Genomic DNA, 20,897 nt, shown 5'->3' with positions numbered 1-20,897 from the left:
GTATTTTGAGATTTTATTGTTATTTACTACAAATATTTAAAAAGGAGTGCTGATATTTATGGTCTTCTCTTTTATACCACCATACGTGCATACGTACACAGTGGCTGATTACGCGTTATTACATACCACAGCTGCGATGTTATAATGAGAAACAGTCATGTCTGTGAGCCGCTTCTGTAGCTTGCACCAGTGCTGATAATCTCAGCATGGAGAAGAGGACATGAACAAGCACCGACGGAAACATGTATTTTCTCACACAGGAGGCCATTCAGGTCATGGCCAAGGGATGTCCAAAAGGCACTACAAGGAAGTGGGCTGTGTTGCTCTCATTATGTCCTTATTTTCCAAACAAATGCAGGATTTCTCTTGTACTGTCATTGCAACATCCTTCAGAAGGAACTTGCTTTTTATGACAGATTTCAGTCTTCAGAAGAATTTTAATTTATCATACTGAATTGACTTAGTTTCAGGTAGTCATGTGTTACTGTTACAACAGCAGAAGCTTAGAGCTGGGGCTCTAAGTAGTGGCATATAAGGACACCAAAATCTTGTAGGTGGAGAAAGACCTTTTCCTGAATCTGCATGATTATAACCAAATATGGAGTTCATCAAATGCTTTCTGTTTGTGTCAACTCCAATACTTTTTGCTTTTGGCTCCGTAGTGGTTGTTGGCCGGCTGATAGTGATGTCCTTTCTGCAACTCCATGTTTTTCTTAATGCAGATGAATATTATGTAAGGGCATAATAGTAAATTTTTGCAATTTTTGTGCACACTACCAATAGTAGCGTGGTCGCAGTTTTCCGATGTGGTTAATCAGGAGGGTTCGAGTGCCCTTTACCTGATTTTCCCTTACTCTCTTGGATGAAAAATCCAAGAGCCAAGGTTTGTGACGGCGAAGGGTAGGAGAGAGCACCGTGGGACCACGGGAGCTTTCACCCCACATTTTGTCAGAGTCTATGGGTTGGAACATGGGTGCACGGGCATTGAGGGGATGTATCTGTGTGTGTGCAGGCAGTGGCTTGCTCAGGAGTGAACTCCCACATCCTGAAGTCATTGAATAGATCTTCAGAGGTTAATAGCCCTGGTCATAAGGCTCTGCAGAGAGAGGTTTCTGGCCCTGCCAAGTTGCTGTACACAGTTGTTCCATTTTCCTTGCTTTTGTTAAACGCTTGTGTATCTTGTCCCTTCAAACCCATAAGTGTCTTCAGGTTATGAAGTTGTTCCTTTATTGCAGCAAAACTCAAAATAATTACCAACACAGTTTCACCATTTTTGCCAGTTAGAAAAAGGTGAAATTTAATTTACACTAATTATTTAACTACATGAGATGCTCAGCGTGAAAATGACTAGGTGCAAATTAAGATTAAATAAGGAAAAAATACACCGTGCATAACATTTTTCATATTTAGCATTCTATTTGTATTTCATTACCAGTCCATCTGCAAGAAGATGTCTTGTAGCAGATTGAAGCATTTTCTTCAAGAAAAAAGCCCAAATGTACAGTTAGACTGATTAAAAACAAAGTTTTAGTTTGAATAGTTTAAGACATGAGAGTTTTAATAGAATCTTCTCCTTATTGCAGGCTTACTGTCCCCTAACTCTGGTTATACTGCGTGCCTTGGCATGATTTCCAGAGCCATTCAATGGCCACACTTTCTCCAGGTTGTCTTACTGAAACACAAACATTTTGTAGCATCCCCAGAGCTGTTGTGTGTGTGAGATCAGCCCCTAGGAAATACCAGACTTTGAATATAACCTGGGCAGGTATGTGGTCTCAGCTCCTTGTCGCAGATATGCATTTCAGCTCGTTTGCCTAGTTGCTGTAGTTATGCTTGTTTCAGTCCTGCTGCCCCACAACCTGTCCCTTATGAATGTGCCGCTGCTTTAGGAGAGGCAGATCACGAGTCACGATGGCTTCGTTGTTTGGGGTGATAAGAAGCAAAACCTTTTGTACAGTCATAGACAAGATTAGCTGCGGGAGCGGGTTGAACACGCCATCATCTTACCGAGGTGATTTCAACACCATAGTGGTGTTGCCGTGGTTTGTGTTTCTTTGGAAGCAGCAATACAACACACTTCTGTGTTTTAGAGAAATTGTTTCACCGTCCAAAAATATGTGTGCTGTCGTTCTTTACCTCAGCTGACCCTGGCTTTGAACCTTATCAAGCTTTGGAGATGTTTATAGCAAGACCTTCCTATGTGAATGGAGTTTGTTTTTCTAAGTGCAGCATGAAAGACTTGGTTTATCTGCATGGAGCATGCTTGCTCAAGCAGTTGCTTTCCACAGTGCAGCGCTTGTAGATTAAAATACTTTCTGTTGTGGTTGTGCCACTTCCATTCCTTCTGCAGCACGTGAGTTTCTCTGGCGTAGTGCAGTAAGGTGCCCGCTTGCATTAGTGAGACAGGAAATTTTTGCATTTCCACTGATGTGTCATTCTTGTAGACTCAAAATGGTAATGGCAATTTTTTATTACAATTTTTTAAAGATCCTCTAAAAGCCAGAGAAACACTCCCTGCTTCAATATATATTTGATTTCACCTGTAAAGCTGCTTTTAATTCATGTGTTTGCACTTAGAATTTGAACGCTTTGTGTCAAAACTAGAAATGATGTGGAATATGCCTTTTAGTTTATGGTGGCATGTTTTACTGTCTGTGATGTGCGATCACATAAGCTCAATGGTATACAGCTGACTTGACGTATTTACTGTAGTTCTCTACCTAAGGAAATACGGTCTATTGACTGGCAGGCTGGGTAGGGACTTAGTAACCATAGGTTGAATTCCTGGTTCTGCTACACAGTTCATGAGTTTGGGGTAAGATTCACAACACCTTACACTGATTTTCATGTCAGTTACATTCATAAATGTGAGTTAGGCACAAAAATACCATTGTTGTGCATATTCTCTTTATGTCAGTTCCACTTTCTTATCTTACAGAGATGTCCCATAGGCAGATGCTGCATTCTGCTATTGATCCATAGGGAGCCAACAGGAGTTTTATGCTAAAACTGACTGTGGGATTTGAACCTTGATTTTTTTGTTTATATGTCTATTTTTAAGTGACCATTATCAGAGCAATCAATAGTTGCACCCTTGCTCATAGTATTTATGCTATTCAAGATCATACAAGTCATCACAGAAGTCAGGCTACACGCTGCTTTGGAGTCCAGTTCTTCCTCCTTAAGAACAAAAATAGCCTGACTAAGGTAGAGCCAGCAGCTAAGGCATTAGAGAAGGGCAGCATGCATAGATCTGGATCCAGATGCTAAATGCTGTGTTTAGAAATTTTCCTCCCAAACAAACTGGTAAAATTCAAGGTGGAAATGTGTAACATGAGCCATTGTATTGTGGTGAGTGTCAGAGTGAGTGGCAGCTTTGCAGAGCTTTGCTGCTGTCAAGCAGGTGCATGTGGGCAATGCAGAACATTCCAGTTTTACTCTGGCTTTGTGCAACTTTGTGAAATTTGCATTTTGAAGTACCTGGGTAATTCAAAGGTTAACTGGCCTGAGCAAAGTCTTGAGATAGCTATTAGGAATACTGCAAAATGTTTTGGGGTCTATAGGGCACATTAGCTCTTCCTAAACCAGCAGAGTGCCTGCGAGGATGCTCTCAGCCTCACCCGTGCTAAACCTTGGGGAGGCATGAACCAGCTCAACACTCTGAAAACCACCCTGACTACTCCCCAGCAAGAGAAGGCAGACCACCAGTGACCTTGTATTCTTCCACTCTTTTTTTCCCCCTATTTGCTAATTTAAGACTTAAGCAGGAAGAATTTAAGTAATTAAAATAATTAAAGTTACGCTCTTTATACTGCTTGTCTTGTTTTCCTCTGTGTTGTCAGTGATGCTTCTGGTGTACTTGGGAGGATGTCCTACCTGTTCACAGTCCTTTCTGCTTGTCTTGTCCTCTACCCAGCAACTTCTGTTGCTTGGATGCCTCCTACTTGCAGCTAGGCCTGTCTTTGCCAGTTTGGTGAGCGCATTGCTTAGCAAATGAGGAAAACGCTGTGGCAGGTGGAAAACATACCACACAGACAGTGAAAAGAGAAGCCTGTAAATACCTGCCAGATGTATCTGGTGCTTTCTTAGTAAAATCCCTAAGTGCAACTTTAATTTCAGACAGATTCTGAAGTTGTAGTGAAATCACTGGGTCCTACACATGCTCCTGAAGTTAAGTATATGCTTATATACTTTGTGAATAGAAATGGCTTATTGAGCTGGAGCCAGCATGGGGAATTTTGGGACTCCTGCTGTTCTGCTTACAGTATTTTGCAGAGAGTTTAAGGCTGTAGAATGACACCAACTGGATCCACAGAACAAGCTGCTCCCGTTCCTGTGAACTCCAAATTATTTTCCTTCTCACATGCAAAGTTGTACCAAGAGCTGCATTTAAAAACCCATCTGTTGTCCATATCGTATCAATAGGAAGAAAAATTTTAGACTTCTAAAATATTCTTGTTACGTGTTCTATCCTGCTGTCATCTGTCTTTCAACTACAAGCCATTTCTTGTAGTTGCACTTGTATCTGCTCAAATCTTTTCCCTCCCACCAACAGATGAAACTCTTGAGTTGCCTAAGCTGCAAAACTGGAAGCAGGATGCTTACAAACTGGTAGTGGAAAGAAATGACCACTTTCAAACTAAGATGCTTTTGATATTATAAAATAAATAAATTGATATAATAGTTTTTTCTTATCAAGTGTGGAAGTAAGCAATAAATTACTTTAAGAGTTGTTTCTTCGTATTTTTCATTGCACAAATAGTAATTACATTTCTACAGCAAAATAAGATGATAATTCCAGTGCTGCTGATTATAATTCACATGCTGCTTATCCCACTTTTCTGTGTTGCAGTGGCAGTAGCACAGACGTATTTCTTGTCCGATACACTGCTTTTCCACAGGGCAGCACTGAAGTTTGTCTGTCTTGTTTATTTTAGTTTTGTTATTACATTTTGGTAAAACAGCCAGTTGTGACAGAACTAGAGAGACAATATGGTATCCTTTCAGGTTTGCAAGGTTTCCTTTGCAAGTGTAATGAGTACTCGGGTGTGTGCACGTGTGTGTGTGTGTGCATGTGTGTGTATGTGTATTTAATCTGTTACAGCTTCATGGCTTCTCTCCCACTGTTTTCCGAGCAGTAGCTTCTCATTGAGGGCATCAGGATTTTTCCAGTACTGCACTGTGTCCTCCCTGGAAAACTCCATGGGAGACACGCAGGTGATGGGAGCTTTGTAGCCTTTTCACAGTGAGATATAGATGAGAAACTCAAACTGTCTTCCTCATCATGGTAGGGTGGCTCGGCCATACACCTCTGTTCATGAGAAATTCGCTGCTGACACTGGTCTCTCTCCCTTGTCAATCCCCTCTAAGGATTCATGCTCGATGTTGGAGCAGTGTCGGCATTGGGAGGTGACTAGACTTGTTCAGTTGTTCCCCAGTATGAAGAACACAAAAGCCTTCACCACGTGTCATTAATTATCTGCTAAACAGCTCATCTTACTGCAGCTTCTCTTTCCAATAAATAAACCCTAGACTCTTGTCCCAGTCTCTCTTCAATGATCTCATATTTCCAAGGATTCAATTGTAGGTTACCTCTCTTGAAACCATTGTCTTGAAAACAGACGGTCCCTGATGGGGGAGCGTTCGGCAGGAGCCATTCCTTAAGAGGTTAGTGTGTAGCCCAAGAGGATCTCCACTGATATCCATTCACAGATTCCTTGTCTTACAGAGGTCACTTTCTGGTAATGGAGGTGAATCACTCAGAGGATTCCTGGTGTGGAAGATTTTTCCTCATATGGAAAGATTTTCAGGACAAGATTCAGTCTAGGGATAATCTGCACAGAGCGACTGACAGATTTCAGAATTCAGTGAGAGAATAACTAGCTCCTGAACTTAAATGCTGGGATCAAAGGGCAACACTGTTTTCCTCTGCTTATCAGGACATTAAAGAAAAGTAGTTCAGTTCTAGATAAGCAGTTGTTAAGACCCCTCTTAGGATGCTGCTTGAATGTGGGAGGAAGGTCTCTGGTTAAAGCAGTGGTGGAAACAGCAGATGAAAAGGATTTAAGACAGACCACTAGAAGGAAAATATCATTAATATAGCTATGGAGTTCTGGTACAGTAGTATGTTGTCCAGTATTTACTCGATACTTTCAAGGAAGCCTAGAGGTGTCACAGACTTTTCTGTTACCAAATTTTAGTCTTGAACGCTTGTGGGCAGAGAACTGTAAAATGGTGAGCGTTTTCACAACTCTCTCTGGGTGATATATATTTCCATAAAATAAATTGTATGTACTGTTTATTGATATGTCCTCTGAATGTAAAGGTTGTAAAGTTTGGAAGTATGCATGGGTTACTGTTTTTAAATAGACAATGAGTACTCAGTATAGGATGTCTAGGAAGCAAACTGATGTCTGCAGTAGTAGATTTTTGTGGCAGTAAGACGAGACTCCAAAGAGACTCTCTGGGGCTGCCTGGTGTGGAGGGACATAGAGGCAGGCAGGGGGCCAGGGATGGGCTGGGTGGTTGGTGTGAAGCAGCTGCACACCAGGCAGCAAGGCTGAACTCCAAAAACAGCTGTAGCAGAGATACTGCCTGGTCAGTGCTTTTATATATCTTGACTTACAGCTCTGACATCCAAATTCAAGTCAAGGATAGAAGAGTGGTGAGACAAAAGGTCAGTGAGGTGTCACTGTGAGGCAATGGCACTTGCATGTATTTGCCAGCCTTCCCACTGCCCTGGTTTTCTGCTCCATCAGTACTGCATCCACCAGATGCAATAGAAAATGCCTCCAGTTTTTTGGTGTGCAGCAGAAATCATGAACTGCAGCTCTCTGTAAGCGTCTGCCCTTTGGATGCAGTTCCTGGCTGTGTTTGGGCTGCTGTGTAAAGGGAGGCAAGGGGCTGGCCCGTGCATGGCCAGGTGTCACTGGCTGGGTCCGCATCTGTACTGTGAAGGCAGCCCTCCTGCCAGCGGGCTTGTTTCGTGAGGAGGAGGCTCAAGTGGTCCAAAAACACGCAGAAAACAAGCTATCGAGCAGCATGCTGCGGTGCTCAAACTTGCCTCCTTTCCCACTTTTATTTAGCCATATGGGTGCACTTGTAGTTGTGAACTTCAGCTCTGAGCACAGTTTTGCATCTTTGCACATCTATTTTATCTGCGGATTCTGCGCTGTCTTATGAGTCAACATGGAATATTTTTCCCTTAATGTGGACGCTGGTTGTCTCTCTCTTGTCTCTTTCAGGACAAGTTGGAATTGGAAGGAGCTTCTGGCAACTGAGTAATTCTGAGATTGCTACCTCCTTGTTAAATGTCTTTAGAGAAATTATTAGACAGACAGACAAAAGCATGACATTAACAGTGTGTGATTGCAGGTTTTTGTTTTTTTTTTTAAATGTAGGAAACAAGGCTACAAAAGAGATCTTGGGAGTAAGGCAGAATTTACTCCTTTGAGAATACTTTCTGGATAGGAAGCTGTGTAGAAATGGTAAAATGTTGGAATTGTGTGATGTGATATTTTTTACAATGATGAGTATTATTTTCCCTGTGGTAACATCTAAAGGCTTCTGTGATGATGTAGGCTTCCTTGTCTTGATGTCTTCAGACACACTGAATTTACAATGTAAGTATCTGATAGATAAAGAGAGGAAAGAAATGTGATCACAGGGTTCAAACACAGAGACAGATTGTGAGATACCCTCCATGGTCAGATACGAAATCCGTGGCAGCCAAGAGCTCGGTCTGTTTCTCAAGCTCCATGAGCTGGTAGCACTCCCAGCACCATCCATCACTTAGGAGCACAGAGGTCAGCCTTGTGATGCTGTGTGCGCCTTTAGCTCCATGTTAAACCTTCGCCAAACCTTTTTTCCAGTGAAGCTTTTGACATATTTAAAGTTCATTACATGTATCTCTGTGTTGTGATTCAGACCTAAATTTGTTTTATTCTGAAGTTTAAAGGTCCCATCTGACATAAAGCACATTGATTCTGTGGAAGATTTATGGAATAATGTCAGATGCTGCTATTTTAAAAAATGTTACTGCCTTGCAAAAGTGAATTTCTTGTTTCTTTGTCTAGTGTCGTATTCAGAGCACTTGAAAGGAAGTTTTGGAATACGGAGATTTCTACCCTGGGGGGTTAGTATCCTGTGCTTTCGTTAGGTCATGTTGGGCCATTGTTTTGCTTTTCTTATCATAAAGATCTTGTGTCTTTATTCGTGCTCAGCTGTGGACTTGAGTTTCCTGGAAGAGAGTGAAATAATTAAGAATTGATACTACAAAATCATATGTTCTCTGTTTGTAGCTACATTTGTTTAGTTGAAAGTGGTTCTTATCTGTAGTTATGTATATTAATAGGTGGTGTAGATACATGCCAATAATAAGTATTATCTTGTATCAGTGGTTCTCAGTATAACTGAAAAGAAATATGATTATTTGATGTATGAGAATACATAGACTGAGAGATTCAAGGTCACCCTTCAAATGGCTAGTAAAAACGGGGTCTCTTGTTCCCTGCTGGTTTTCACCCCTTAGTGCCAGCTGATGTTCCCAGTGGCTTTGTGTCTCTCCGCTAGAGGATCACACAGTGGCAGGGTATGGGAGAGGGCATGTTTAATTTATTGCTCTACATGCAGCTGCTGGGGAGAATGGTTGGATACGCAGGGTGGTTTATCAGAAGAAGTCATTAAAGTAGAGTGATTAATGTGGTGCCAGAGAAGGGCATGCCGTGTGTTGTGCTTGCTCTTAAAATCTGTGAACTGCTACACAAGGTCACACAGCCTAAATATGGTCCTGGTGAGAGGAGTTGGGGGAGGGAGAAGGGCACTGCCAGCCTAAATCAAGAGCTTATATTGCTGTACAGTTGTGTTACATGATGGAGGAGCACCTTGCTAATGACTTGCTAATGGGATGGCCAAAGCCTCTCTGTCTTGACTGGTAAATCTGGCTTGGTTCTGGTTTGGCAGAGCTGAGACATTAATATAAGTGAGCAATAGCTTCCCTGGTCACAGCCTGGGATGTATGCGCCTGCTTTGCAAATAATCAGAATTTTGAGCACTGACAGTGAGATGCCTTCCCCTGAAATAAAACTATCGTTAAGTAGAAGGAGGCATGAGAAGGCAAGGCTTGTTAAGTCTCAGATGCATGGGACTCTTGCTTTGAAATGTGTTATTCCATTTCCTCCAAGTTTTCCTCGAGGAAACAATTTGGATTTTCTTTGCATTTTACCATTGATTCTTCGGTTGTGACTATCTGCCTCCAAATTACGGCCGTAGTTTCTGTCTACTTTATTCTCTGTCAACCACTGCCACTCTGCTTGCAGGCTGCACTGTGACATGTAGGGTGTCCGCCATGTAAAGAAGGCAGCAGAAGTCTTGGTAGGTGCTGGGAGCAGAGCAGGGGTGCGGTGGGTGACCCCATAAAGCAGACAAGAGGTGCCCAGCAGACAGCAGATCTGGCAGCCTGCCAGGTTAGCACAGAAACTGCCTCCCGCACAGACACTGTTTTTCCAACTAAGGACCAACGTGCTCTCATACAAACACAAATAAATAAATTTTATCTAGGGTGTTCCAGTCTTTCCAGGGCACAGCTCTGACTGAGAAAAGCTGGAGAAAAAACTCCTGGCAGAGGTTATACTGAGGTTCTCCTCTTCACAAATGTGGCAACACCAGAAAGAGATGAAGCTGTACAGCCATATGAATAAATGTGCGGAATCTGAAACTTGCACTTCTGGCTCATCTATCACATACCGTCCTCTTATAGTGTAAGATGAAATGTCCAGCACCAACTTTAAGCTGCCCTCAGCAGATGAGACCTTCTGTCTCAGTTCATGGCTGTAATCTCATCCTGAAAAATAAGATTTTTACCTTCCACTTACCCTTCTGGAGACAGCTTGTCAGAGCAACATGGTACCGCAAACTTATCCTGCTTAATGTCAGCTAATTAAATTCATTTTTGAATATAGTACTAAGCCAATTTAATTCTGTCTTTCAGACCCTGCCGAGACAGTTGTGGCTCTCAGATGGGTTTTTCTGTCTCTGATTAGTGATAAAATCTCTGTGCTTTTTTAGACTGATTCTCCGTCTGTCTTTTTCTGTGTGTCTCTCACCTGTACTTGTGATGTTAAGGAACAGGGTGTTTTTTCCCATGCTTTCGTAGCCCCAGCATCTACTGTCACATTTGGCAACATATGCTGTTTAATTGCTTGTTTTTGAAATGGAAGTTTCATTATTGCTGCTGGAATAGAAATAGAAATTACTGTGAAATACTCTTGGTGTTAGATTTTGATTTCAGAGGTTGTTTTTCAAACAAACAACCCTCTTTGGTAGGATCAGTATTGGAGTGACCTTCTAGCTCTGAGCCTCCGGATGTTCATCCACATTGCAGTCCAAGTGCAACAGCCCCCAGTAATGTTTACTGTCTGTCACTCTCAATATATTTTGTGATCACTAACATTGATGAAAATGAGGGGCAGAATTAAAAAAAAAAATAGTCAAAAAAAGAGAAAGGTCAAAGCAAGTCATAATGTGGAAAAGGACAATACACTTGATGAATTAAGTAGTGCTGGTGGACTGTATCATGCAAGAGACAATCCAGTGAGTATTTTTTGATTTTAAATGCGTTCTGTGCAGATTATCAAATAAACTATGGTTTATCTGGGGATTATTATGCATTATTTTTTTAACATCTCTGGCACGCCCCTCACTCCTTTTGTGCAGCTTTGTGCCAGGGAGCGCCTCTGATCTGCTGTTTAGAAATACCCTGATGCCATCGGACAGCAGATGGGTGTGCATCACCCTGGAACCTCGACCTCTGTTTGCAGCTGCATTTTCTTTCTCTCATATTTTCCTGCTTCCTCTCTCACTTGTTGGTGTGGCTTATTTGTGTTTGGACATTAAAAGCACAGAACTGGGGAGTTTTTGAGGCTTAATACTTAGACTTGGTTTTAGTAAACAATTCATTTGCTGTATCTAATCAATTGAAGCATTTGGTTTAGTTCCTTTGTCCATTTTGTAAGTCCTTGTTCATTTTTCAAATGAGCAAATAGTGTTTATTGAAGGTGGAGAAAGAATTGCCAAAACCCTGCTAAGTCACAGAGAACAGCAGTGGCTTTAGAGGCACTTTCTAAATACCGGTGTTTGTAAGGTCTCTCAGCTCTGTTGGTGTGAATATGTTGTATGCACTAGTACGAATATTTACTTCTTCAGTGCTGTACTTCATTGTAAGAAAGGAGTTCTTTGGTGTGAGAGAGCAACTTACCTGTAGTTTAGGATGTCTAAATAGAATTTTAGGATTGTCTTAATACTGACAGACTCAGTTCTGAGAAGCAATGGCACACTTATGTGCAAGTAAGTTGGCAGCAAAAATTACGTTTTGGCTTCCATTAATTTTTCTAATTGTGCCTAATGTTAGCATTTCCTGAAAACATTGCTTGTGAAAACGAAGGTCTTAACTGATGGAACTGGAGATTACCCCTGTCTAGCCATAGATAATAAACAGTTTGGACAAGAACCATGTGTATTTTCTTACAGTTCTTTCTTTCTGTAGAGACTATATTGATTTATATGTTTAGTTCCCAATATTTCTCCCACCAAGATTTTAAGTGCTGGGTCCCCAGTGTATTCCTGTCAACATTAGCTATTTCCATAATTGCCAGAACCACGTACTTAAATACCTCCCAAGCAATTTCCATTTTCGGATTTCTCAAAGGCTTCCATGCTTCTGCTTCACCTAGGAAGACTTTGCCTTTGCTTTAAAGAGCCTCTTCCAGGATTTGCAATTTCTAAGTGTATTTTCAGGACTTTGATGTTTCCTTCTCACTGAAGGAAAGGCACTAGGAAGTCTCTGCCAGAAAAATCTTTGTGAAGGATCTTGAAAATGGTGAGATTTATGAGTAGTTCAGTCAACCCTTAGCAGCTGCTCCTGGGTCCATCCTGCTCTGCCAGAAGTGGTTTGTTTTGAGCAGTTTTGGCTTTCTGCTACATGGTCTCCAAGATCCCTTCATCCCAACTGGGAGTAGAGAAGCAATAAGTGCTGATAATGGGGCGTGACTTGAAGCCCTGAAAAACTGGACTGTGCCTTTGACCTGGCCAAAGAAGAGGATGAAGACTCAGTGAATGAATCTGAGCACAAGAGAATCTCATGCAGAATTACAAACCCATTTCCTACAGGGCACTGAACAGCAGGAAGCCAATGGTAGCTGATGACAGCTACCAACCTGAATTAGGTTTGAACTGATTCACCAGAGACAAGACTACATTTCACTTTGTTCCATGTGTTATGGTAGATTTCTGTCCAAGGTGTAGCTACTTTGTGGTGATTCTTTTTGTTTTATGTGGTGATTTAGGACTTTTGTTTTAGAATAGTCATTTTTCAAGAGCACAGTCAGCAGACAGCAACAAAAAAAAGAAAAATGTTTAAATAAATTATTCACCTGAAAAGTTCTGTTAGTTTTTTAAAAGGTAAGTGAAGTGATGCAAGGTAGATGATTAGATGCAGTCATTACGAACAGATTGGTTAAATGACTCCAAATAAACCTGCAAGCAGAAAAAGAATGAGTTGCATGTCTTACTGTATTTTCCTGTTGAAGATAGCTGGCCATTTTTAGCAGCATCCTTTTATGGCAAGGATGCTACAAGTGATTTCTTTGGGAGGCAAGATTCTTTTTAAGCCTTTGAGGAGGGGAGAAAGAATGGCTTTTGTAGGAAAACAGAGCTATTAGGAAGCAAAATTTAAGTAGTTCAATAGAATGGATCTATCTCACACTCAGAAAGATGTCTGTTTTAGGGGAACTGCTCTGTAACATCAAGCCTGGATATGAAGAGTTAGGGAGGTATGTTGCTTAGAAAATTCCAAGTGTACTTTGTAAGTTAGAACTGTCCACCCAATCCAGATAATGTTTTCTTATTCTCTTGTACCTTTCTATATCTGGGAGTAATGCAGATACGTGGTCATCTTTTGCCATTTCTGAAAACAAGGGACTGGTGAGCCCCTCTGCACGAGGGCTGGAGGAGCGCGTGTCCCCCTGGCACAGGGCTGGGAGTGTCTGCCCGTTGGAAGGGACAGGGCTGTGCACCATGGAGAGGAGCGCTGCCGAAATCCCGGTGACGGGGTGCGCGGAGAGCACCGTGCCTTCTGCCAGCCGGGGCTGCTCTGGGCGCTGTCAGCTGTCACCACCGCTGCATCCCAGGCGGTGGCCCAGCAACTCATCACAGTGTCTGACATTTAAGTATGCATACACTGAAATATATATGCCCACTATTCTGTGCTGATTCTGTTTGCCAACTTGTATTCATACTGTTTCAGAGCAGGCGAGTGTTAGATATTACATATTAGCATCATACCTATGGGAAGTGCACCCTTTTCCAATTTGTTTTTGTTTTTGTTTTGGACTGTGGAGTTTGTTCCTCGTAACTTAATCTTTACATGGTTTTACGCTTGTTATTGAAGAGCAAATGCAGTGTATAGTAGATACCAACTTGCTAAAGTGGCAGCAAATAAGGACATACATGGTGCTAGTGAACTGTGTGACGTGGTTGGCCAGTGAAGCTTAATAAAGGTGAAAGCCAAGCTGCTTTGGAGGTATGAAAAGTCAAAGAAACATTAGAATAATTTAAAAAATGTCAACTGTGGCTAAAATCTGAAACTGTCTATAAAATCCTTTATTGTTTACTGGCTGTCCGTCCTGAAAACCTCTTACCCTCAGATGAGATGCAGCTTGTAGAGCAGGAGGAAAATCAGCTTCTGTTTAGGGAGGCTTGATTTTAAAAGATACAACCCCAGCTTTACCTCTGATGTTACTTCTCATTGCTGTGGGTGTGTTGGTATGTGTGTGTATCTGGGTATGTTTCTGGGTATCCCGCAATTAATTTTATTCACATTTTAAAAATAAAGAGAACCCAACTAACATACCTTCTGTGTCAATAACTGTGTTTTATAGCTTTTATTCACATACTTATGCATTACAGGATGAGTCAATACAATTGACAAGCAAAAGTTTCTTAATTCTTGTTTCAAACACTTATTTAGAGGAATACACAGACCACGTGAGCTTTCATTATTTAATACTGTAGACTTTTAGGTTGCCTAAGTCTACATTTGTTTGATTCAGTTGTGATTTTACCACTAGTTTAGGGGGTTTAGTTTTAGCTCTTAAGTTGCAAAGTTTGTTTTGCCGCTGTGTGTTTTGTTGTTTTATACAGCGCTGCTAGTATGAGTTCATTTTCCATATCTGTGTTGCTTACCTACAATATGTATCAAAATATTTAACAACAGCCCCACCTATCAAGTTATTTGAAATGACTGAATGATTATAAATAAGGTGATTGTAGTCACCAGGAGGAAAGCAATGCTTTCTTAAGACCTCTTGCTCTCAAGAGGGTAGTTCACAAGGGACCTCCAATGCTGTATCTTCTTCTAAACCAGCAATTTTCAGTGTTAAAAAAAAATGAAATAACAACAACAAAACAACTGCCCTCCCCAACAAACAAACAAAACAGAAAAAGAACCAAGCTAAAAATGCACTGGTGAAAGGAATTAAGGGCTTGTCAAGCGCTCGATCAATGGGAAATCTGGAATTCTGTATCTGACTGGCCGACAGTGTCAGCTTCTGCATTAACAATGCAAACTAGTTTTCATTGCTTTGATAGCATGCCTGAAATCTGGTCTGGAGCAGTGGACCAAAACAGTTTGGCTACAGCAGGAAACATTTGCTTGCCATTGTGAGCAGCAAAATGTTTTCTCAAGGCCTAGGAAGAGCACAGTTCCTGATAACATAGAGGAGGAATACGTGAAAACACAAAAATGTATTAGCAGAGCTTGGTGTGAACCTCGGAATGTGATGAACTTACTATCTGGATTTGTTATGTTCTCAGGTGGGACCCTCTTCTGATATGTGATCTACAGCCCGCTACTTTGATTCGTACGATGACAATGTTATCACTGCCACATCTCTGGGAACCAGTTATTCATAAGTATAAGGTATGTGAACGTCTGCATGTTACATTAACCATTGCTTGTTGGAACAACGCAGAAACAATACCACGAAGGTGCTAAAAGTCATTGAAATAAATGTTAAGCCACATGTACAATAAATTACACAGAGCTGTTCCAGCAGATGTTTATCTGCTAGGCCTGATCTGTATACAGAACAGGGAACTGCTTTCGGCTGTGCGTATGATCTTGAAAATGTATCTATTTACACATATGGGTAGAAACATTCTACCAATGTTTCCTTTGGATGAAGTTATACTGGTACAGTGGTATTACGTAGATCTAGACTATTATTCTCTCCCTCAAGCAGGAGGGAGTGATAGCAGTAGTATGAAGGGTTCTGTACTTTAACCGTATCACTGCACTTAAAGCAGTACTATTTTTGCATTTAGGAAAGGTCTTTAATTGCTTTTCTTCTTCATTCCATTTTCAATTTCTGGTCAATCTAAATTAGATTAATTTCACACACCAGTGAATCCCTGAAGAAGTGTAAATTAACTCCATTTTACCCAGCTCAGCCAGATGATGGCAGTTATTTCCTTGATGTGTAGCTTTACATCACCCACAGTTTTTGGCTAAGATTTCAATAGGAATGAAATCCATGTATTGAGCCTTTTTTCCTCACCCTGTATGAGGAATCAGGGACTGAGACCCACATCTAGTGAAGGGAGGCTATTTAATTTATGGCCTACCAGGCCAAAAATGTAAGGTCCCTGATAGCTGGCCTGTTTTTCTCTTCTACTGTTCTGGCTTGAAATTCTTAACACGCACTCAGGTCCTGTAAAACCATGACCGAACTGGTTTTATGAGTGTGGTTACATCGTTGTTTTATGTTCTGAAGGAATTTGTAGCACACCACGTAACTCTTAGCATGGAGCATCTTAATTTGATTTATGTCCCTGGTGCAACTCCAGATGAAGGTGGTGGAATAACTTTTCTTCATGCTGATGGGAGTTGAAGTGCACTGGACACAACACCTGAGAATTTTATTTAAGTAATGTTTCCTGCCTGGAATTTTTTTTACTGATTATTCACTTTTAAAAAAAAATAAGTATTAAATTGTCATGGACGCACCCCGAAGTTAGTTTAGACAGACAACAGGGTCCAAAACAAACTTTTATTCAGTAAAGAAGGTGCAGCAGATTAACCGGCGCAAAACGGGGTTTTAGCTCTCCAATAGTGACATAAATACAGGTTCGAGTATCAGTAGAGTTAATTATTGAGGTGTAACAAATAATAACAATGGAGATCCACAGTGTGCATACACGTGGCTCACCAAAAACAACACCAGAGCCGTCCCTGACTCCGGGAAAAGTATACACTTGCCTGAATCTGGCAAGGAATTATTAAAGAAAAGACACGTGCTTATATTTAAGCACGGAATAAGCACCCGCCCAAGTGGCGAGGAATTATTTCATTCACCTACACATGGAGATGAGGCAAAACAGCATCCCAGTCCGGGAGGGCTCTCGGCAGCAGCACTTGACCCGCGCTCTGAGAGGTCCACACAACGGGTGGCAAAACCTCGGCGGGAGGGGTCCCGTTTTTAAAGCCTTGTCAGATCTGACTGTGGGCATTCCAGAAGCTTCTCTGCGCCCCCACTCTGGCTGTGGGGTGCCCTGAAGCTTCTAAGCACCCCCACTCTGGCTGTGGGCGCCCAGCGGCTCCTTGGCGCCTCTGTGCCCCCCACTCCTTCTCTCTTAACGACCCTGATCAACCGGTTCTGGGGTCAAACAAAGGAATCTGTTTCCTCCATTGTAGGAAAGGGTGGGGATGTGTCTGCACCTTCCATATCGAAGGAAGAAGGGGTGGAGGAGAGAAGGGGTGTGCATCTGCCACATTACAAGGAAATGGATTGCCAAAATACTGTAAAAGAGGACTCAATATTGAAAATGCTTGTCTAGCTTCAAAAGTTATAAAGTGATGAGATGATTGTCTGCTCCAAAAGTATATATCTAAGTTTAATGTGGTGAATTTTTATATATAATTTTGAAGAAAATCTTTGTCAGAAAGATGATTTGCTGCTACATCAGTGATGTAAGAGAGGGAAATCAAGACATAAGTATTAGAAGGAGTGGGGAGAGAAAGATCATGCTTCACTGATCAATTTAAAGTGTTTTGGGAGAGCAGTTTATGACTCGGGTGGCTTGTGTGCTGAATGGTGAAGGGGTTTCCAAATCTGGTTTGACTCTGGGTCAGTTTGAAGAGAAGCTCCTGGAGGTAACATCTCCCACTGAAGTGTGTTGGTCCCGGTTGCACTGGCAGGGCTTCCAGCACACCTGTGTAGCCACCCGCAGTAATCCCTGTTGGCCAAATAGCATTAACCTGACCCTTTGCAGACTCTTTCTGTGCATTTGGTCAGGTATTTCCACTATCATCCGTATCTAAGCACTTTTTCAGGATGGATGTAAGAGTAGTAATATCTGTTGCTCTTGTTTCTTCTGAGTTGATTGATGTTTAAATGGTCAGAGTTGTTTATTGATACATATTTTTGTAAACAAGTGGTTTTGGGGTGCATAGGAGCATTGGTCACGGAAAGCTGGTTTGAAAAAGATGAGTTCTGCATTCTGCAGGGGCAGAGATCTGGAGAGGACCCAGCAGGCCAGCTGGTCTGCTTTCCTGCTATCACAGGTATTTCGTCATTAAAAGTATGAATGCGTCTTGGTTGACATTTTCACTGTTTTGGTGGAATGCAGCTTTTCGCCGCTGAAGGGGACCTCGCAGAGAGCCAAGGGCAGGTGGTGGGGAGAGGCAGTTGTCTGAGTGGTGACCTCCTGCAGGTCTCTCTGTTCCCTGGGCACAAAGAGCAAGCAACTGTCTTGCTGCCGTGCTTTTAATGAGCTGCAGAGCAAGGGATGCCATGTCTCACATCTTGTGAGGCTTCTTCTGATACGCAGTAATAACTTTCACGGATTTGCCATCTATGCAAATCAAAATGGAATTTCCTTTGACCAGTGAATGCAGGAGTCAGAAGGAAGTGAAGGTTTTCATGTTTGTTTTTTCTTTGGGGTATTATTTTGGTTTTCCTCTCTTGCCAGTTCTCATATAGCATTGCAAACATTTCAGGAAACTAACCTGCAGGAGCACAGCTCATAAAAGATCAGCCTGCTCGAAGATGAGGTTCTGCTTATTACAGAAAAGCTTCTGAGACAGCCACAGCTGAAAAGATTACACACTTCCACAGGAAATTAAATTTGATGTAATACAGTGAATGAATGACAAAATAGAAAGGGCATATATAATGTATTTGTGATTATTAAGTGGTAGAAAAATGAAAACTTGAGATCCAATAAAGTGCATGTAATTTAGATATGGATACAAAATTCCCAACAGTTTTAAAAAAAATTTGGCCCTCCACTTTCCTTTGCCTCTGTTTTTGTTATCTCAATGTTGAAAATCACTGACATCTTGTAAAATTATGTCAGCTTTTGGGCGTGTTAAATTATAAAGCTTTTAAAATAAGTATCAGAGAAGTATTATGGAGTCCAGTTAGATTGCATTCTTCAGCAGATGGGGCATATGTGACACCAGACTGGGAATGAGAGGCAAGAGCTTCTTTCTTCGCTTTGTCCTTCTGCCATGTGGACGTGCAGTGCTGGCAGAGGGGGATGCTCTCCTTCCCACCTGCCCATGCCCCTTGCTATGCTGCAGAGTGGTGCTTGATGGTAGCTGGAAGTCCCAGCCCCATCCTGGAAGCCGAGCAGAGGCCGGTGTCACAGGGGCAGTCAGGCTGCATAACCACTGGGGACCATCTGGGTTACATACGCGCTTAAGGGATCTGCTGGTACTGAGGTCCTTGCTGCTCACCCAAGGTGATGTGTCCTCTCTTCCTCTCCTCCTTGGGGTCAGCGTAGGCACCACGGTGAGCTGGGATCTCTGCCAACCAGGTGCTTCATGGCAAAACGTGGGTTTTCTTTCAACGGGGACAATAATAACTCACTGCATTTTAATAACTTCACCTATAAGATCTTGTTACCTGCAATTGGAAAGAATAAGCAGAACTCTGGGAGATTTAACTTTATTAACCATCATAAATCCTTTGGCTTTTGACTCTAATCAGTCCCTGGAGTCCTTTTAATGCTCCTGACACTGCACTGGCCTTTCATCACAGCACAATATACATTTTCCTGTAAATAGAAAACTGATGGTGAGAGCCTTCCCTAAACCTGAGGTAATGGACACAGTGGTGGGGACATGGGACTATCAGATGCTCGCTGCTGGCAAAAGGAGGAAAGGGAGCAGGTTCTGCCAGAATGGCTCTTCCCTCAGTGGAGGGAAGGAGATGGGATGCCAGGGCAGAACCCTGCTTTGGAGAGCTCTGCTAGGAGCAGCCCCCAGCCCATGTCCCAGGGCGGTGAGCTGCAGGAGCTGGCCAGTGGCCAGGAGCTGCTGGCCCAGCTGCCAGGGGCTGCTGGCCAGGAGGAGGTGGCTTGTGGCACAGGGACCGGGCAGACCTGCTGGGACAGAGACGCCGGGTGAATGGATCTTTTCTGTGCCGGGGACAACGCTAAAAGGAAGGAGTGTTACCAGGTGGTCGAGGGGCAGGCACCTAAGCAACAAACACTGCCTTCATAAAATAACTGCCTGGGTTATTGCCTTTCTGTCCAGCCTGTGCACAAAACCCTCTGGAAAGTGAGAGGGGAATTCCCTGGTCGGTAGTCTGTCTGTTTCTCTGCTGTCCAGGAATTCATGGGATGGAGAAGGCATCCCAAGAATCTGCCCCTGTGTGCAGGGAAACTAAATTCCCTCTTGTATTTTCCATATACACAAGTCAGCAAGTTTCCTTCAGCAAATGCTTTGATTTTAAGCTTAATACTATGCAAATATTTAACTTTGGACGAAAAAGCCTCAAGCTGGCTTGAGACCATGGACTGGCTTCCAGCTGTTTCTGCAGGTACAGACCCAATGTTTATGTACACGAATGGTTGTTTGTTTATTCATTTATTTATTTATTATGGTAATAATTTTATAATGAACTTGGGTATTTGTGTACCCTGTTTTTGCTTTGAATGTAAAAATCTATGTATTTGCAGTGTATGCACAGCCATTTTCAGAAGCTTTGGCAAAAAGCTCAGATCAGCTGAAGATAATCACTACAGGCTGAATATTTAGATGACACAGAGTTGTACTGACTAATTTTTTCTCTAACTGAAGCACCCAAAGCTATGCTCACCATTGAAAGCTCACCAGCCTAGATTATGAAAGAAAGATACGGAAAGATCTTGTACCTGCTGCAGGAACTTCATACTGTTAATTGGTTGTGCAGACAAATCAGTGCAAAAGAATATTCAGAAAGAGTATCAAAAGCATTAGCAGTAACTATGTTAACTAAGTTTCATAAAATCTGCTTAAATGCTGTCTCGATATATGTAATACTTTGCTGCATCCACGCATATTTCATATATGTATACTTTCTCCAGCTCTCATTTCAGCTGCTGCGTGCCTGCAAACAGCCTCTTTTAATAAGGGAAAGTCCGTGGTCTTGTGGACCTTCTATATTGTGCTCAGTGTGTGAGCTATTGACTTCGTGAGGACAAGAATAGCTATGTCAAATGTGTTTCATTTGCATGTGGTGAGATAGAAAAAGCGAAATCTGTGTGAAGATGAGCAGACGAGAAAGACACCGAATGCCTTAAATACTAAGAGAGTTAATGCTATGCAGTGATTTTGCTTCTGTTACAGGAAGTGTAAGAACAGTATGCTTCCTGGCGTACATCGCCATCTAAACTGTGAAGGTTTCAGTTCCATGGCAACACGAAGAGCCCAATGGTGCTTAAGGTGTATGTATTAATGCATTCAGAGTGAGGTCTTGGGAGCGAGCAGGGGGAAAAATAAAACATGCGGAATGTTTCCCGTTTATGTACTGATATATAAAGTAAAGCCTTTGTTCTTAGAAAATCATAACTGACAT

At 42.0% G+C, this 20,897-nt stretch overlaps 1 protein-coding gene across 14 annotated transcripts in view; it reads left to right on the top strand.

Annotated features, from left to right (window-relative positions):
- The window catches only part of HIVEP2 (HIVEP zinc finger 2), a 141,380-nt gene that overhangs the window by 20,128 nt on the left and 100,355 nt on the right, over window positions 1-20,897 (top strand). For all 14 annotated transcript variants that reach the window (XM_065057235.1, XM_065057225.1, XM_065057233.1 and 11 more), the window contains one exon: window positions 14,869-14,974. The gene's annotated coding sequence lies outside the window, so the exon portion shown is untranslated. The remainder of the gene's footprint in view (window positions 1-14,868; window positions 14,975-20,897) is intronic.

This window comes from Columba livia, chromosome 3, assembly GCF_036013475.1.
Source record: "Columba livia isolate bColLiv1 breed racing homer chromosome 3, bColLiv1.pat.W.v2, whole genome shotgun sequence".
NCBI lineage: Eukaryota > Metazoa > Chordata > Aves > Columbiformes > Columbidae > Columba > Columba livia.
Note: the sequence above shows the minus strand (reverse complement) of the source record. Positions and strands in the feature narration are given on the sequence as shown.